Source organism: Coturnix japonica, chromosome 5 (assembly GCF_001577835.2).
Source record: "Coturnix japonica isolate 7356 chromosome 5, Coturnix japonica 2.1, whole genome shotgun sequence".
NCBI classification, from domain to species: domain Eukaryota; kingdom Metazoa; phylum Chordata; class Aves; order Galliformes; family Phasianidae; genus Coturnix; species Coturnix japonica.
This window is the reverse complement of record NC_029520.1, coordinates 3,421,448-3,441,926: the sequence shown is the minus strand read 5'-3', so window position 1 is coordinate 3,441,926 and position 20,479 is coordinate 3,421,448. Positions and strand designations below refer to the sequence as shown.

General features: G+C 35.7%; 1 long non-coding RNA gene across 6 annotated transcripts in view; it reads right to left on the bottom strand.

Annotated features, from left to right (window-relative positions):
• Nucleotides 1-20,479, bottom strand: part of LOC107314326 — a 167,263-nt gene that overhangs the window by 37,553 nt on the left and 109,231 nt on the right. For all 6 annotated transcript variants that reach the window (XR_001555339.2, XR_001555337.2, XR_001555340.2 and 3 more), the window contains one exon: nucleotides 19,898-19,945. This is a non-coding gene — a long non-coding RNA (uncharacterized LOC107314326). The remainder of the gene's footprint in view (nucleotides 1-19,897; nucleotides 19,946-20,479) is intronic.

Sequence of the window (20,479 nt, the reverse complement as noted above, 5' to 3'; positions counted from 1 at the left end):
TTGTTTAGCAATAGTCAACACTGTTTTGATGCTACTTTTGTATACCAAATTTTCTAAAGTATGTGCAATAGGATAGCAAGAATGCTTTTCTTCCCCATTTTCTTTTGCAGCACTGGGCTTTGACAGGATGTGGTACAAAGCAACTACTGCCCAGTTCCATGACATTCATGTGATAGGCAGCAGTAGTCAATGGCCTGCTCAGTAGCACTTCTTATAAAAGTTACTTTCCCCTAACTACATTGTCTAAAGCAAAGAAGAGGAATGCATTCTACAGGAAAAATAATATGCTCAGTGCAGCAGGTCACCACTAGAGAGAGACCACTTTTATTAGAAATAACAAATACCACATAGAACCAACTTCATGAAAAACTTAATGATCTCATCTCTCAATGGAACTGAAGGTAACTTTTTCAAATACAAGTGGTTCTTTTTCACCCTTACTGCTTCTTTATTACTGTAATTGTTGCTAGAATAATCTGCCAATTTATGAAAATTTATTTGCTAATTTTTTTGAACACGTGCTGATTTGACAAGTAACAGTAAACTGCTTTCTTTAGCAATCTTAGCAATAACTTATTGCCAAAAGCCTTTACAACAGGTTATTGCATTTTGTTTTAAGAAATTTTGCTTGAATCCAAGTCTTACCCAGCATACCCTGTCATCTACAGGCATTATCAGATTAACATTATATTCCAAAGTATTCTCAGCAGCACAGTTAGTGATTAGTATGTGGCATCCTTCATTGTACTCTGCACAGCCTCACTGTCTTCAAGCTACTCCTTGAGAAACATCTAAAAAATGAAAATGAGAAATCTACACTCATGAGCATGCTATCAGCATATACCACTACAAGTGTTAGTTTCTCAGCAACAAATTCAAACAGGAAGAAATGGTACTTGTATTGGTAGCATAATAATTCTTTCAGACCAGCCAGCTCCCCCCCCCCCCCCCTTTATTTTTTATTTTTTAAATCTCATTAGTGCTCAGAGAATGCTTAATTATGATGACTTCAGTTTGTCACGCAAAACAGAAAAACTGAAGCTTTGAAGCTTTGTGCAATATACTTTTGTCTTTCATTTTCTATCTACATAACTAAATACTACAGGAAAAATTCCTTGTCCTCTGCTAGCTAGTGAATATAGTAGCTAGTGATTTCTTCAGAAATACTTTTCTGAACTTAATCTACAGAAAGTTTAGGGAGATCTGAACTACTATTAAAAATAGATGGCATGACTCATTTGTTAAACTGTCAAGAAGAATCAAGTTGATTTTTGTAAAGTAACTCAAAGTACTCTACCTGCATGATGAGTTCCTGCCTGTACTTCAATTACCTGCCTGAAAAAGCTGTGAAATTTAGCTCAAGCTAGATGAAGGTACTGTAACACTTTCCAGCTTCTCCTTTGCTACATCCATGAAGAGCACTTTTCAACTTACTTTGTGTCTATAAAACCTTACAAGAATACTGGCAATAATAGCCTTCAAGTCTAATTCATGGACTGTGCATGCTGCCTTGCTGCAGACACATGTAAGGACACGGTTGAACACTTCAGCAGGAAGGCCTACTTGAAAGTTCTCTTCCACAGCCAAGAAATCAGAATACTGCCTCGGGAACACCAAGCCCTGGAGAATACTGCTATCTGAATAACAGCAGACCTAAAACATATATTTCACCATGTCTCATCCTACAGTCTATGCAATGATGCCTTCACGCCATGACGAGATGTCATAAATATTTATCTCAGAACAAGTTCTTCAGAAACATTGGGCTTCTCTCACAGTGTCTGGCCACACCACAAAATACAAATTAGCAGCAGCAACAACAAAAAAAACCATGTCTGTAGAGACTCTCTGGACTATTAAGAGGAACAGAGATGGAGGAATGGATTCTAGGGGAGCCAGAATACTATGCAAAGAGACACCTTATCCCTTGCAGAGGGAGATATATTCACATGATGAGATGTATAGCTCTTGACTTGCAGGAAACAGTTGCTCAGATTATGTTCGAGGTAATGCTACTTACTAAGTGTAGTGCAGCTGGAGACACTTTAGCACAAATCAGGTGGATAGAAATTGCCAGTCTGGTCCCAAACCATTATGCAAGTAGCCAGAGGGACTAATCTGTTTGTCAAGCTGACACTAGTGAATCAAAAAGTTACTGCATCCACTGAAGCTGTATCTGTTAGCTGGCACGATAGTTAAAATGAAGATATTATGGAGAATAATTCTTTTTAAATTATTATTATTAATAAAAACTAAAAAAACTAAGCAGTTTTTTTTTAAGTAGTATTTTTTTAAGTCTAAAAAAACTGCAGCAAAGTATTTGAGTTTTCAATCACATTTGGATAACTTTGGCTGAAAGCAAAAGCTTAGCACAATCAGAAATGAAGTTCTATTTAGGTGTCCAAAGATGAATAGAAGAATATAGTTTTAGGCAGGTGTTGAGCATGTATTTCCTATTAGCACAGAATGCAAACATTCACTTTATTTTGCATCTTTTATAGAATGAGACCTATTAAGTGGATGTAGCCAAGATTCTAAGTAGTCTCACCTGTCTCCTGTTCTGATAGTTTTCTGGTACTGCCTCATTTACAGCTTTTCATAATGATGTGTCTTTTCTTAGATTAAGGAGAGAAAATATTTCAGAATCATTTCCACAAGTCATTTATTTTTAGTGATCTCCTGCTCACTGATAACTGAATCCTAACCAAAGCTCTTAGATAGTACTACTTATTACTGCCACTATTACTAATTGTAGTATTTAATAGTCTAAGACTCTACAATAGAGTAAGACTCTAAGGATTCTGTTCTTAGCACTGACATTCTGCACAGAAATTTCTAATCTCATCGCAATTTTTTTTCATTCCCTGTTCTTTGATTTAGTCTATTTAGACTGTGAAGCCTTTTTATGCTACCATAATGCTTGGGAGTTGGTGCTTTAGATATTGCCACGAAGAGAAGTAGGTACAATTTGAGTACAGTGTATTTCCTACTGCAGCACCAGCACTCTTCAGTATTCAGACAACTTAACATTCATACTATTACATATCAAAATAGCAGAAATGACTAGAGGTATAGGTACTTAATAAAACCCTAAGTAAAAAGACACGGTGAATATATATTTCCTATAGCTCTATTAATAGGAGTGAGGATTTATCTGCTATCTTATGGTGACAAATGACTCACCCTAGCTATACTACAACATCCACAAAATTTTCCTGAAATAATATTGCATAATTAAAAAACAACATTAGAAAATTCTCTGCAGTTTATAAAATATTTAAAATAATTATATATGATCATGTCATTTCTTCCTAAAAACCAGAGCGAGATGCTAAAGAAACTTAATGAGTCAGTCAAACACCAAGTCTCATTTTTTTGTGTCAACTGTTGCTGCTCACTGATTATAAGTTTCCATTTAATTTGATTAACAAAATAGCTGTTAGCTTGGTGGCAAATGACACAACAGGTGTGTTTTTTCCACTTCTTGATTAACTTCTTTGTCAATACAGACACAAGCTTATGAGTTAATAAGACTCAAAAACGTCCACAGTTCTCTGTCTCTGGTATTTTCCACAGTACCTAGAGCCAGCCTCCTGAAAAGAGCATTAGACTGTAAGCAATTCGACTTACTAGACTCATTACAGAACACTCAGCTTTTGAAATAATAATCATCACCACTGCCATGGAAGGAGCTGCTTCTGGAGAGTGTTCAGGGTGCTTTGCAGAAGATGCTCACTCTGCTAATTAAGTGAATATATTAGTCTGAGCAGAACCCTTGGTTGTTGTGACTAAACTGTGACATGCACCATACCTAGATTCCTCGCACTGAATTTAGCTGGCTATGCATTAAACTTGTCTTTGTGGTAGCACACATTTCATGTATGCATGTATTTCAATTCCCACTGTTACACTCCTCCAATCATTTATCCATTGTACCATTTCATCCTGTAAAACTGTCTGCGCCATCACCTTATGCTGCTCACATTTTTTTCTTCTAGTCCATCAATAAGCAAGAAAGATTGACTGTGCAGGGCCTGTGATAGTGCACTCACCCAGAATGAGACAATGGGCAGGCCCTTTCTCCAGCTTATTGCTGGTTATTTACTCAAAGTGGAAAAGCTTTTCCTCAAAGGAAACTAAAAAACACTCAATCCTACATACTTACTTTAGAGCATTACCTCAGAAATCAAAAGCACATAGGAATCAAACTCAAAACTTTACTCAACAGGAGCCCTTGACTGCTTCTTGACTGCTTTCATGTAAATGGAAATTATTTCATCTCTTAGCTGGGCACCTTCCTGCAGAACTATTAGTTTTAGCGGGGTAGAAGCAAGAATATCTATTTATATTTAAGAGGAAGGTCACGTAGCTTGCTTGGTTGCCTAACCTCATCAAGAACATTTGCTTCCTTGTTGTCTGTGGCAGACATAGTTATTTTCTCTGTACATTTTACAGACAATTTAGACACATGGTACAGGATGAGGATTTCTGTATGTGTAGGAATCACTAAAAGCCAAAAAAAAAAAAAAAAAAAAAAAAAAAAAAAAAAAAAAAAAAATTTGCTTCTCACTTGTACTGGAGCTACTAGTTAGTGTAAATATCCTTTACATTTTATGACATTTAAAAAGTATTTACTAATTTAGATTTGCTTATTTGACGGAAAGAAATGGGTGAAGTCTAGCATGACAGAACCATCTACTGAAAGCTCAAAGATTCTCCACACGTATTCTGGACTCTAACAAGTCAAGAAACTCATGTACACAGCAGATACAAGGGAGTCTTAAAACACCGTATTTCATTATTAATCACACATTATAACCCTCATTTCTTGCATTCAGCAGAAGCAGTCTATTCTCAATGCAAACAAAAAAAAACGATTTTCAAAGGTATTCAACTGCTGTAGCAGATAGTCTATCTCAGGAATTTCTTGCTATGAGAAAACCACAGTTACATAAAAATAGTATCGCAGCCCACCACAAATTTAGCAGGTGCTACTATCCCTTTCCTGAAGCATCTGTTGTTAAATACAGCCCTCTGTGAGGTGTAAGACTTTTATTTTAGGTGTGCATATATATAACAATACCCAAATCTATCTCAAGAAATACTACAGAAGTCAAAATCAGAGATTCTTAACGTATCACCATTACCTGACTACGCAGATAATTCTTCTATTAATCTTCTGTTTGTCCAGAAGGCTGACACAAACACACACACAATTATTCAGTTTTGATATCTTGATAGCTTATTACACTCATTAGCCAACTCTACAATTACAGTATTGGATGTATTATCTGAACTTGTCCTGCTGCATTCACTAGACCCCATAATATTTTTTTATACCTTACGTTATATAACACTAGTTTTTAAAAGGAAGCACGGTGAACTACGATTTAAAATACGTTTTATTCAGTAAGCTTTCAACTTGTTTGTTCTTAGTAATTAAGCAAAATGTTTACAGTTATGCTTCTGTATACTGACACAAGTGCAAAGGCTTAGATATTCAGTGAAATATAAGTTTTTTCCTAATGCTTTTATTTCCTGTTGTTTTTGAAAACTAAAAAAAAAAAATAAATAAAAAAAATTCTCAAACTTAAAGTAGAAACCTATCTTTATTCAGTGACTTTCGTAGATTAAAGCCAGATACTGTTGCACTACAGCACAACAAATGAAAACGGACTGGCATACTCTCTACAAGCACAGCTACTTGTGACACATGATAACTGGAGGCAAGAATATTCTTTGAAAGCTACAATTTAAAGCTGTGGTACAAACTTTGATTTTGAATCACTGCCTCTAAACAGTTAGCAGGTAAGTCGTTGGAGAGGTTGTGTTTGTGTCATATCACACTGACCGGGGACACATTTGGTAACATGGACTTTAAGAAAACATTTCTTCTAGTTATGAAATACAGAGCGACCTGGTAAAGTTTTCTGTCTGCTCGCGTTATTTTTTCCCCCAATGGTTTTACCCTGCTTTTCTGTTTCCTCAACTAGCATCCTCATGGCATAGAGGAATATGCAGCATCCAGTTTTCTATTGCATCTATTATAGTTTTATATATGTTTGGCCAGCTTCATTAACTCATATATGCATACAAAAAAAAGCTTATATACATAACACTAGCTTTAAATATATACACATAAATTTTTCTAGATGTCACTAAGCAGAGTTCAATAAGATAACAGTCATGTCTGCTTTCTGTAATACTCATCAAAATGTTGCCAATTTTTACTAAAAGAAACGGGCATATATGCCTTAGGGGCAACTGCATTAAAGTAGGGTTGGATGCTTTTTCTGCAGCATTATATTTATTTTATTCTTGTGATACAATCACTACAATTGCTAGTTTAACTGCATTGTTTTATTTGATAAAGAGCTTACATTTTCCCTGGTTAGTGTCAGTCTATACTATTGACTTTTCTGTAGCACTTTAATTAATCTGTGCATTGCAAGCTCTGATTTCATGGGTACAGACATACAAAGTATAAGTGCTCAACAAATAGCCTTGATGGCAGCTCCCATCTCATGCAAAGGCACCGCAGAAGCATCACTAATACTGAAAGCACATGTGCATGTTTAAATGTTAGGATAATCCCAGTCTTCACTTAAAATTTAATAACACGAAAAAGTAAACTCAGACTATGGCCTTTTACACAGTTTCAATTAAATTTGGAGATATAGGCATAGCTAGTTGTAGTTTAAGTTCAGAATAGCAAGTTCTACAACACGGCTTTAGGATAAGTAACATTGTATTTACTTTCAGAGCTTCGAAAAGCATGCCATAATAAAGCCAGAGGAAGACACAGTCTCTCATCCACTCCTCCCTGCACTACATTAACCAGGCAGTTTCACTGATATTACAGTAGAATGGCCAAGATCTGTGAGTGAACAAACTACTCCTATGGGTAGTTCAAGGCAAAAATGTTGAAAGCTTCCAAAATGACGGAAACCTGAAAGTTTTATGGTATTTCCCAGCCACTACATCTCTTCACAAGCAAAAAAAATAAAAATAAAATCTGCTCTATATTTCTTCCTATATGCTGTGTAACTGCCAAGTAAGACCCTAGGGGCTGGTGTTTGCAGACAAACAGTCATCAGTTTTGAAAACAAAACTCCACAAGATACAGATGAGAAGGACCTGAGACTGTCTGGTGACTCAGATTTTCCCTATTGTTTGGTACAAAGTCCCTGAGAAATGAGAGGAGGAAAGCAACCTGAAAAGACCGTAGAGAAGTTGGAGCAGTATTGTATGTTTTGGACAATTCATCCACACTAAGACAACTCATCTTTACAGCAAAACAGTTATGCCTTTCTATTTAAAATATTGAGAGAAAAGTTTAATTTTCTCAGGATCATAACAGAATTTGCCTCAGTTGTCTGGACACCCACAGCCTGCGTCAGGTAAGGGGAATGTGTGGGGTGAGAACATCCATTTGCTGGAAGCTGAGTGAGAGTAAAAGCAAAAAATATCGATCACAATGCAATTATTTCTCAGGAATGACATGCTGGTATGCTTCCCACTCACCAACTGCCCGTATTTGTGGGCTGGTTCTGGTTTAACTTAACTATAGTTAAGAAAACATTGCTTTTCTTGCGGTTCAGATAGACTCAGTGAATTTAAGCAGCACACTTTTTTTTCTCTTGATACTTTAAAAGTCATGTTGCTTTTAGAACATTCTTTTCCTGGACGACAAACAAGTACAAATAGTGACTGACTGGCAAGCATAGGATGTACCTCTGTGGACACATTTGGTATTTTACTCTTACATCTAAATAGCTACAGAGATCATTTCAGCCGCATGGATAACATGTTATTTTACCAAAACTGTTGCAGTTGGATAAAACAAATCCTAAAAAGACAAAGGATCACTCTTAGGCAACAAAGCTAGATCTTGAACTAAGGAACATGGGAGATTCTCTGAGATTTTGGGGCACAAAACTGCAAAAGATAGGATGAAAGAGCATTAATTCTTCAGATCTCATCTCCACCACAGAGACAGAAAACAGAGGTTGTAAAAATAATACTAATGTTGTTTAGTATGGGAACAGGCTTAACATAAATCCAGAGTAATGTAATATAGCATGGTTTAATACTTGTAGATATCTGAATGTCAAAGATATGTCCAAAAATATGTATAGTAATTAAAAAAATAAATTAAACCAATAAACACTGTGCAATTAAAAGAACACTGTAAATACTATTCACAGTGACAAGAACAACAGTAACCCAGTAACCACATATATGAAATACTAAGAACCTATCAAGTCTTCTACCTACTTCTTCACTTCCATCATGCCTTCCTTTCCAATCTCCTAATTGTCAATAGCCTGTTGTGCAAAGAAAAGCTAATATACTGTATAAAAAAAGATAAAAGTTTAGACAAGAGAGAGAGAGAGAAAACTTGTTTAAGTACGTCAAGGAAGAGTTACGGTAAGCACTTAATTATAACACTCAGTTTTTCCATCCAAGCTGCTTTTGCAAGGGCAATAATAAATAACCAGACACACAACCTCTTACATTTTACTGCACGAGAGGTTAAAATGAGCAGAGAATTAGAAAACACCTACAAAGACGCTTCTCTTTACTATACAGAAAGAGGAAATACATGCAGATTGTCAGTCCTGAGGGTGGGTCTGTGAACCAATGGTAGATCAGTTTATTTGAGGATCAAAGAAAAGAAGGTACCTACAGCTCTTCATTTTTGGCTATTCATCTCTATCCTCATCCTTTTGTAGGAAGAACATCATCCCTTCCCATCCTCTACATTTATGTTCTATTCAGGAAATCCTGTAGGAGTCTTTCTTCCAGTTTTGATCCCTTCTATTATTTCATAAGGAGAAATTATAGTAGCTTTTTGGAAGAAGAGTCAAAGATATTTCTTCCACAGAAATAACTTAGTATCTGAAAAAGTACTTAAAGGAAAGGGCAGCATCTACTAGACAACAGCGTAATCTGCTTAGGTGTAAGGATTAGAAAATTCGTTGTGCTATGAACCTAATGATCAGGCAACCATTTCAGTAGGATACGGTGACGTCAAATATGGTCTTTTGAAGGTCAGCACTTGAGATGATCTACACTATTACAAGTTTAGAAAAGCACCAGAAGTTCTTTGATCTGCATAATACGTCCCATAAATTATTTTGTTGACCTTTGCAATTAATTAATTTTAAAACACTATATGTTTTGGTGATCTGCATCAAGAAAAGAGGTCTGTGATTCAGCACCAGGCTGCAACCATTATCCGCTGTGTTCTAATTATTAATAATTGAATAACTACTGTAAAATGATTATTTTTTTCATTTTCCAACAAAATAGGTTGCTAAAAAAATACATATTCTCTTTCTTATAGTATATTTTTTCTGATATAAATACATGAAATTTAAGCAATGTGGTTCTATAGAAATACTGTAATTTTACAGTCAGAAATCTGTTATTTTTTTAATTTTTTTAAAAATCAAGCTGTAACAAGCCAACTAGTTCTAAGATTGGGAATTCCATTAAAATTTGATTATGACAGACACATCTTGAGATTCTTAGCTTTGATCATAACATGCAAACATGATAAAATGCAAAACAGGTTTGGAACAGAGACCATGTAATGGACTCAGAAATGAATAACATGTTAATAAGGATTTCTAGATACGGAGCTATGTGTTTTCAGTGCTACAAAAATTAGGGTCAAGGGGGGGAGGAAGGAAATAGGAGAAAGAAATGGTAAATCAACCTACATGCAATAACAAGAAAGAGACAAAACATAAATAAAATAGGCTAGAGTAAAAAATGCAAATTAACACACACACAGAAAAAAGCCCAGGAAATACAGAGGAGTTAATGTAAATAGAAAAGAAATAGGAAAAGAAATAGTTACAAACTGTGGACTCGCTTCTCTTTTAAGCAATATAAAGAAACTAGCCACATCAGCTGACAAGATTCGGGATTTGTCATAATTAAAGGTTATCCTAAAAAGTGAAGCTGAATCACTTTTGGTTCCGCTTAATTAATGGAGGGAGTGGGGAAGAGAGGAAGTGAGAAGCACTTTCCATTCAACTTCAGACTAAGCAAAAGGAAGAAGTTATACTTGTATATCAGTACATCTGGTCCAGTTCATGCAGGGAAAAGGTTGTATTTTGGTACTAGCACTGATCTTCTCAACTGCTCTTTCCATTGTGTGAATCATTTGTGACATGGATTTGTATTTTAAAGGAGTTAAACAAAAAATATTAAAAAAAAAAATCATCATCTGTGAATGATCATCTCATCTACCAATGAAGACACTCGGACGTGATTAATGCCTTGATGTCTCAGAGTTATTAGTCACATGTTTAAGTGACACTTAAAGGATTTGAAATAATTTCTGTAAGATTATTCATCTGTTTGAAAGTAAGCAAATGCTTTAACGTACAGAAGCCTCAACCTCTACACAGCTCTCTGCATAACATCATCCTTTGTGCATACTGCACAGCCTCAGACAGTTAAGTTTGTTATTGTTATTTTGGCTATGTGATGCAACTCAGCAGGTTCTTTGTTGATGATGTGTTGTTGTTCCTTTGACCTGTAAGAATGTTGATTTACCAATGTACAAATCTATACAGGAAGGTGACCAACAAGGGTTGGACAAAAAAGTAGAGGCCTGTATGCATTTTTGGTTCCATCATGAACTCACAGTGAGATTTAAAAGAACTAAATACTGCAGCCCTTTACCATCTAGGTGCCTAGTCATATGGTAGGGCAGTGAAATTACACCTTGTTAATACTTCAGTCACTTAACTTCATGTAAGATACATGAAAAGAATTAACAATGATAGACAAATTAATAAAATCTGATATGCTGAGTGAGAGGGCAGGTAACCCATCCAGTAGAAATGCTTGTGCTGATGTCCCCTTCACCTGTGATGTCAACAAAAGTGCTGTCTTTCCAGTACAGAATCTACATCTGTAAAACCTCTCCCAGGGGCAGGTCTGCTCTGTGGGACACAACAGAAGCCAAGAAGCATCTCAGTGCATTGCTAAATTTAGGTATCTCACACACCATTTGACACTTGGGTCTATTTACTTTCAATGAGCAGTTGCACCAGTTCAGTAAGAGACAAACTATGACCTTGCAATTATCCAGAGAGATGTTATCTATGCCTTGGTGAGAAAACAGCAAGTATTTATTTGCACATGTAATTCCAGAGTAGAATCTGGACAGTGACCAAAGTCAAGCTCTTGTTAATAGAAAAAAATACTGAGAAGACACTGTTCTTCATATTATTCTATTCCATTGAATAATCTTAAATCAATTGTAATTGTGAATTGCATTAACTAGCCAAAAATAGTGTTAAAAAAAAACAAACAGGAAGAATCCCAGCAATTATTTTTTGTTTACAGCCCAGAGGCTGTTACGCTGGTTAAACCTGAAAATCTTCTGGTTATTTCCTGAAAGTGTTGATTTGTGAACAGTAAATTGTTACAAGTTCAAAATGAGCATCTTTCATAATCTACTTATCTGCATTAAAACTGTACAACTACATATACTGTGGATGCGGTTAGATATGTAGATGTAGAAACATACCCAGAAAACTGTGATTTTTGTTATCTAGAGATAATCCTATGATTTAAAAGTATAAAATCTGTTCTCCTGCTTTTATTATCACACAGGGCTTTAGGGTTTAAAATAATTTAATAAAGCTTTCGGATGAAGCCTGAATAGTTGGTGACTCATAGGTCTTCAGTGGGTGGCAGGTAAGAGAAGGGAAAGCCTAAAGCAGTTTAGGTTTTAATGAGACTCAGAGCTAGTTTTCAATTCAGAACATTATTAGTTATTATTTTTTTTCCTGTTGTTTTATCCCATACACAAGCTTAAATATATTCTTTCTTCTCAATTTTTGTTTAGTCTAATTTGTTTCTCCTCTTTTCTGCAGAGCTTTTACCAAACAAAAAGTTTTAGGTTTTTGAAACTGCAGCATAAACATTATGGTTAAAATTTCATAATATTTACTAACATTATTCTTAACAGAAAGGATCTTAAAGGGGAAAAAAAGGGGGGGGTGGGAGTAGGGGGTGGTGGTGAGGTGGGAAAGGAACTGTTCCACAGCTGCAGATATCAATTTTGATTCTTATAAGAACAGAGATTGTGAGTAAAACTACTATAGAAAGATTTTTAATTTCAGAGATGTATCTTATCTCATTTACTGTATGTTAATGTAGAATTTGACTTGTGAAGAGGAGCCGGAATTTGACAAGGTTCTACAATTTCCCAAGTAAATTCAGTTGAATACATTAACAGTTTCTTATTTCAGGAAAGCTGTCTGTCCCAGTTCAGCTGAGATTTCATGACAGTGGTAGGAACCAAACTTCTGGGGACTGTCTTAAAATCCCAGACAGTTCTACCTGAACCACCTCAAGTGTATCCTCAGTTGAATTGCAGATGCTGACCCTTTTCTTGTCATTTTCTTCTATCTCTAACCTTATAAAGGAGAAATCTCCCTCACCCAGTAGATGGGAGGCAGCCATGTCTACAACAACAACATTCCCTTCTGAGAGGTTAATGAATGTATGAGTCAGTCAGACTGACTGAATTACAAGAGAATAAAAGGAATGCACAGCATTGTCCCTGGTGTCAAATAGAAGCTAAAGTTTAGAGAGTTTTTGACTACATGAACTTCTTTGAATAGCTTCAAGTTCTTTCTTTTTGTAAGTCTATGGCTTTCCACAGAGAAAAAAAAAACCCGAGACCTTGTTCCAACCCACATAATGCTCTTTTCCCCCAGGAACCTATATCCTCACTGTTCCCTCTAAGAACATTTCATTCATTTTCTTCTCTTTTAGAAAACAGAAATAATGTGGTTCTGGTATGCTCCACATCTCTTCACTTCTCCACACTCTGTAACTCCTACAATGTCTTCTGTTACTCTTTGTCAACAACTTTAAGGAGCAAACAAGACCACTCATCTTCACACATAGAAGCAATAAAACCTCTTGTGCCAAGCAGAGGATGATGGCTCACAGTTTTCCAGAATCAAAACAATGTGACAGAACATCTCAATAAGAACAGAAACTGAGAGACAAAGCAAAAGCAGGTCCGATTATTTGTTAATACAAACCTCCTGTACCTCATTTATTTTTACATAATGAAGTAAGCGCTCTGATTGAAATCTGACTCAGCTCTCTGACAGACTGAGGAGGTAGCATTTCCTACTTTTCCAGTTGCATAAGACTGTGGCCTATCCAAAATCCTCAGTTTCTATCTACATCCAGAAGGGAGATGTTTTCTTATAGATGCACTGAGTAAGAGAATGCACACTGTTTCTTACGATGGTGAGAACCATCAATAATAAACTAAATGGTACCACCAGAGAATTGTGCTGAAATGTGCAGAACATAGTGTTCAGAGCTAGCAGCATAACACTCACACGTTTACTGTCCTGTTCTTCCTAATTCATACAGGAAATCCCTTATTCAGCATAACACTAACTTTAAACTGTTGTTCAACCTCAGCTTCCATTAAAGAGACTCCACAGCATATTGCATATCAATTCCAAATTGAATAGAGGCAGAGAGCTACAATAATTTACAAAACTAACCTAAGATGATTAGATGATTAAATCTCAAATAAAAAAAAAAAAAATCCCAGGATTTGAAGGTAATGAGCCATAATTCTCACATTACTAATAACAGTCATATGAGCTTTCAGTGCCATTTAACACATTGTAAATATGTGTTGAGGCATTGGAGTGAAACGTGACTACTAGATTATAACCAAAGGAAAAACCATGCAAAAATGATCTCCCTTCCGATGCTTCCACATTAACACCTATAGTATCTCAAACATCAACTCTGAGGACAAACATTAATGAACTAAAAAAAAAAAAACTAAAATCTCTAATGTGAATGCTGTGCTTGGTCAATTAGAGTGACCCCAAGGCTATAACTGTTATTGGTACCAGTTTAATAATCCGTGTGTGCAATATTTCTTAAAGACCTTAGAGGCAGTGAAAGTCATTTTGTTTCTAGATTTTGATTTTCACTAAAGTCACTTTGAAGAACACGTTTTCTACATAGCTGCTTCTATGCATGTACAAAAAGTCTTGTGCAGAAACAGATCTGTTCTCCAGCATAGCAAACTAGGAATAGTGATTGCTTTCACCTGGTTTTCATGAACGCAGCTTACAAATTGTTCCATGACTATTAGTATAGATTTTGTTATTAACTAATGATTTATTATTCTTACCATCGGTGTGTCTATGTGAGTAAACAAAGATACCATTTTGCTAGGTATTGTAAATAGCAAGGAAGAGAGTTTATTTCCATTAAAACAATCAATATTTGATTATTTAGAGAGAGACAGAAAAAAAAGTTAGCACAGTTCTGCAAAGTCTCAAACAATTCATGGTCCAGATGAGATCAAAAGCCAAAACTGGCTTTTGAGAAGGTGGTAAATAAACAATTAAAGCTGTAATCTATATAATGGTTTTTAGGAAAAAAAATAATCCAGCCAGCCTGGACTTCAGTGCTCCCAGGGTAGGGGCATCCACAGCCTTGCTGGGCAACCTGTTCCACTGTCTCACCACCCTGACAGTAAAGAATTTCTTCCTCATATCTAGTCTAAATCTACCCACTTCCAGTTTAAAGCCATTTTTTTCTCATTCTGTTGCTGCACGCCCTTGTAAAAGCCCCTGCCCAGCTTTCCTGTAGGCACCTTTCAGAAACTGGAAGGTTGCTATATGCTCTCCTCAGAGTCTTCTCCAGGCTATTCCAGAGAGGAGATGTATTGTTTCTACTATATAAAGCAGAGAAAGTAATTTTTAGAGAAGTAATTTTGTTGGAAGAATCTCTAGAGGTAAATTTGAGTACACCTGTTTGAATAGTAGAAGCATGCAACAGGAAAATGCAGAATTCTCCTTTATGGGAAAAAAAAAAAAAAGAAGAAAAAAGAAAAAAAGAAAAAAGCCAAAAAGGGAATGTTTGTATGCCAATAACAAGTTTTCTGGGTAGTCTCTGTTGTATTTAACCATTTCATTACTTTTTTCTTGGACGTTGTTCAATTTCTAGACTTGTTAAACCGACAGAAACACATTTACTCTAATCCCTAATAACAACTAAACCACTCACAAATTTAATTACAAATTGATTGTAAAGAGTTTGTTATTTCCTAAAGAACAGCATTTACTTGTAAATGCTTCAGTTCATGCACTGTTCTCAAAAAAAAATAAAAAGTGGACTTCCTTATCAGTAAAGTCCTCTCCTCACGTAATAAAGAACTACTGCCTGTAGAACCTACTGAATGAACTTGATGAAATTTAAGTTTCAATTTCAGTACAGTATAAAAATTTCTTTTTCTTCTTTTCTGGTCCAGGAAATTGCCTGCACTGACCTTCCACTTCACAGCATCTACTCCATTATTGGTGGGGGGGGAGGGGGCACAAGTAACATGAGAAACGGAAATCTATCACAACCAGTAGACTTGCAAGCCCAGTACTCAGACATTTTCAGCTTCCAAATGCACACTTGACAGCAAGGGCTAAATTTTCTGCTGCCGAGCTATACAGAGCACGAGAGGTGGAAAATAATTCACAGGTGTCCCATCCTTTTTCACCAATCTCACCATAGGGAACCAAGGTTTAATTTATTACTGTATAAGAAAGGCTTAGCAATTGAGAAATATCAACATTATCACTCCCCCTTTTTCCTGGATGTGTCCCAGCCTACTCCCTGCCTCTGATTTGCAGCATAGATTTAACAGTTCTGAACAGCAGAGCAGATGAAGACAAACCACTGCCCCAGGTGCTCTCAAACACATATTCTCTTTTACGGTGTTCTACGATGCCAGGAAGTTTATTTTTCCCTTTGATTTAATCTCTGATTCCTATGCTATGTAACTAAGGGATCAAAATAAAGTAATAGTCAAAATTGAGATGCTATTAAAACAAGACATAGTAGTCAATAAATCAAAGGAGGAATACGGCTCTCCCTACCTGATATTGCCTCAGATACTTAATTGCTGAGCATCCCTTGCTGATACGCTGATCAAGGTACGGAATTCAAAACTGTATTTTAAAGAATTTTTATTAAATTGATAGAAATCTTATTCACTGATTTTTATTTCTTATCCACTCAGTTTTAGAGAACTATTTCAGAAATCTTAAAATGAATTTTGATTGAGTTTTGAGCATAGTTTCCTCTCTCCTTGCAAACAGGTGTAAAGTAAAATTCTTTCTTTTTCATACCTCCTTATGGAGCCGGTGGTAAATTTATCACATGGAACTGCAGCCACATTTTCTAGTTCTAAATCACACTACTGGGTTTTACACTAACAGTTACAGTATCCTTTTCCCTTTTATAGGAAAACATACAAGAATGAAACATATTGAATTCATTCAATTTCCAAGATTCTAACTAGATTTCAGCCTGTAGTTTCTACCATAGTGAAATCTCTCCATATCAGTTGCCAAAACTTCAGCATTTGCTAGCACCTTTCTCTTAAACTGGAAGTGAATCCCAAGTATGTGGCAACACCTTAAAATGTATTTCTGAGGTGTGAGAGAAATTTAAGTTCTGAAAAAGAAGAAAGTATGGAAGAGATTTCAAAGCCAAGATATGATGTATAAAATGACATAATGACTACATCATGATTATTTCATTTTTCTCGTTAGACATGTTCACTCTTCTACAGATTTGGTACGTGGAGAATACAGCAAAAACGTATAACTCAAAGTTTTATAAACTATGCAACTTTCTCCTAAAAATTCAACTTTTTCACTTTATCTTGAAATAAAGCAGGTTTTGAATTAGAAGAACAAGTTGTTTCTGTCCTAGCATTCAAGAGTTTCAAGAAAACTTCTTAAAAACTGTCTACTTCTGGTTCCCATTCTATAAGATGGAAGAGGGAATTTCAAGGTTCATGCCTGTAGTAGGATTGGCCACAGCCAGCAATTACGCATGTGACAGGTGCTCACTCACCTCCCACAAGCAGAAAGAAGTGGTGAATCAAGACAAATCTTGTAGGTCAATTATGACTTATTAAAAATAAAGGAAAGTAAGAGGAAAACCAACAAAAGTAATGCAAAAGAGATCACTCATCACCACCCCCCACCAGAATAATGTCCAGTCAAACCTTGAGCAATGGCTTCACTGTCAAAACTCCCTCCTGGTTTTATCGCCAGACATGACATTACGTGGCATGGAATACTCCTCTGCTCATCTCAGGTCAGCTGTCTTAGCTGCACACCCCTCCTCCCCTTTGCCCAATCCTAGCCTACTCAGCATGGGATTGAATGAGAAAAAGGGAAAGCCTCGATACCGCTCATCAATATCTAAAACACTTTGGTGTTTTAGTCAGAAGTCTAAAATGAAAATCTGGAAAGCTAACACCACCCCAGACAAAGCCAGTAAAATGAACAAGTACTTCCAGACAGCTCCAGACAGCAGAGGTACTCCATTTATTTTGTAAACATGAAACTGCATTTACAAAGAAAAGATCCAAGATTTCATACCTTAGAAACAAACCAGGAAACATATAAATACAGAATCATAGGACAGTGACAAGAGAATACTGATAATATATCAGTATAAACCAACCTTCTACCTATGGATTTTAAGCCTTTTCCTCTAATTTCCCCCAGTTTCCTTCACACAATACTTGCTTTGCATATTTAGAGCAAAAGGAATGGAGGAAAAAAAAAAAGTAAAAAAAAAAAAAAGATTTCAGCTAATACCAAGAATACTGGAATCTAGTAACATTTTAAAGCTGTTTACAGGCAGAATAAATATTTTTTTCTTAAAAATCACTTGAATTATTTATGTGCACTGTAAAATCAAGTCAAGTTGGAGAAAAGTAAAGATGTATGAGAACGCTGCCCACCTAAAACTGAATTTAGGGAATGATGAATCAAGGATGTTGATGTGACCAATAGTAAGCACTGGACACATGTTCTCTTGGAGTGAAATTTACTCCATGCATAGGTTTGTTTTTGTTTATTAAATCAATCTCTAAGAAAAAACAAAACAAAACCCTCAAACCTCTCTGTTTGGGGATTTCTTAAAGATCAGTCATGGTCTATATATCTATATAAACAGTATAGTAGTTATTGGACAAAAAAATCAAGACAGTTCTTTCATGTGTTTCTTTATCAGACATTTCTTTGATCTTCCTTAAAAGTAATTACAATATCTTGTCTACTGGGAAAAGCACTAGTTGGACATATCTGCTATCATTGTACCATGTCACAAAGGGAAAAATCCTCAACTAATTTTTCCTGAAACACCAACCCGAGGTAGATGGCATCAGATGATTCACAGAAGACAACCATCTCTGTAGGTCAATTATTTTTATTTTGTTCAGACTTTGCTGGTTTATTTTGAATTAGTCATGGGATAGTTAATGAATGTCACTCACTTCATTAAAAAACGACATTCTCATCTGTTGTAAATTGCAAGCAAAGTACATATAGAGAGCAAGAAAGCACTGACCTCTGCTTAGAATGACAAAGCACTGTAAAAACCAAGCTTTAAAATGAAATACAGTTTTTGCGAGGAATTTTGCCAAGCTACACTTTCTTGAAAATAAGGAACAACTTGCATTCATATCACAAACTATTATACACCCTTAACTGTCATATGCCAGGCGACTGTTAAATATCAAGTCATCAGCAGAAGTGGTCATCACCACTTTCAGACAGAGGACTGAGATAGAAATACTCAGGACAACTGTTAGTCTGGGAACCACAACCAGGCTCATATTAAACTACGTGAGAAGACGTGCATACTCAAAAATAGCATTAACAGAGTTTGGAATTGAGGGAAGAGAGCTCAAGCTTACCAGGTAAATACCTTCTAGAGAAGCAAGCAGTACTGTATATGTAAATGTATAGACATTCCAATAACCTTGCTGTTCCATTTAGACACCTACTTTAAGTATTTAAATTCCTATTCCAGCTATCCTTGTTCCTTGACAAGATAGCTGAAGCTCTGAGAAATTTAAGACCCCATAGCAAAACCAAAAGTTGGACATAATGCAGAGATGCAACTCATATGTACGTGTACATAAAAAGAGAATAAAACCCCTAGGGTTTATTGTGCATCGAAGATAATTCTACAACATGTCATTTCAACATTTATGAATTTTCAGTTTTCCTATATGTATAATCTCATTTTTATCTCTGCAAACAATTCTGGACCCTCACTTCTGCTAAAATTATTTAGACCTTAAACCACATTATTTACTAAAATCAATATTGGTTATAATCATAAACTCTTCTTTTCCCCCTTTTTTCTTGGTGAATTCCCTGGTAGTGACTATATATTATTTACACTTGATGTTCCTGATCCCATTGAATGCAAGATCTGGGTACCTATCCACTGTGTCACCTAGGGAGGGAATACAGGTACACACACTGCAGGGGAGCAGTGGTTCACTGCTGATCAGACAGCTCCTGGAGTCCTCATATCTAAGCTACCTAAATCTGCCAACAATTGGCCACTAAAGTGCTAAATAAGAGACTTTCAACGTCAATTGACTGGCAAAATATTTCTAATTCTTATGACTAATGTAAATTATTTCACAAAACAAGGGACACCTCAGGGGAAAAATATTCTGTTACGTTTGCGTAAGTGAGGAGTGAAAGCATTGTTTTTCTTTGCCAAAGATGGCATACTACCTAAGACTGGGCAGAACAACAGAATTATCCTCTAATTTTAAGTTCAATAGTAGTTGGAAATGGTTTGTCTTTACCAACTAAATAAAACTTTATGGAAACTTTTGGTTTCCTCTCGGCACTGAAAATCACCTTCTGACTAGTGTTGCTTTTTTGGCAAGATTATTTGATACGCAGAAAGTATTCGTAATGGATTTTTAAAATGCAGAACAGTATCAGTATGAAAAAGTTTTGTTATTAAATAGAAATAAAATTGTTCTTACCTCTTTGCTCAGCAACTCCACAAGTTCTCAAATGCTTGTTTTTGAAACCTGAAAGAGAGAACAATTTAATAAAAAAATACAAAGTATTTTTACTATTCAGTAAATAAAATATACCATAATTTTAAAAGAGAAAAAAAAGAAAAGCCAACAAAACCCAAAAAACCTCTGCATCATTCTTACTGTTGATTTCTAGATTGCTAATTTCTACAAATGAGCTGGAAAACAAATATTCAAGGAATTCGCTTTAGAGAACACAATTGTCTGGAAGGACCAGCATTAAAATACTAAACCACATACATTAAGAATACTTTCTTAGGACTATTAACACTGATGTTTAATTATTTGTGCTTAATGTCTCAGGTCTTACAGGTAGCTAACTTACAAATTATAGATCTTATTCAAAGTCACATTAACTCAGAAATAAGCAAAAATCTTATATCAGTGAACATGAATCTCACATGGACATGATGTTAACAGCAGTTGCATGCTGTCATGAGAAAAAGCCCACCTTTCATCACATAATCACCAACACAAATATCTAAATTTAGTAAAACAGAGCACGAGTGTGGCACACAGCTTTTA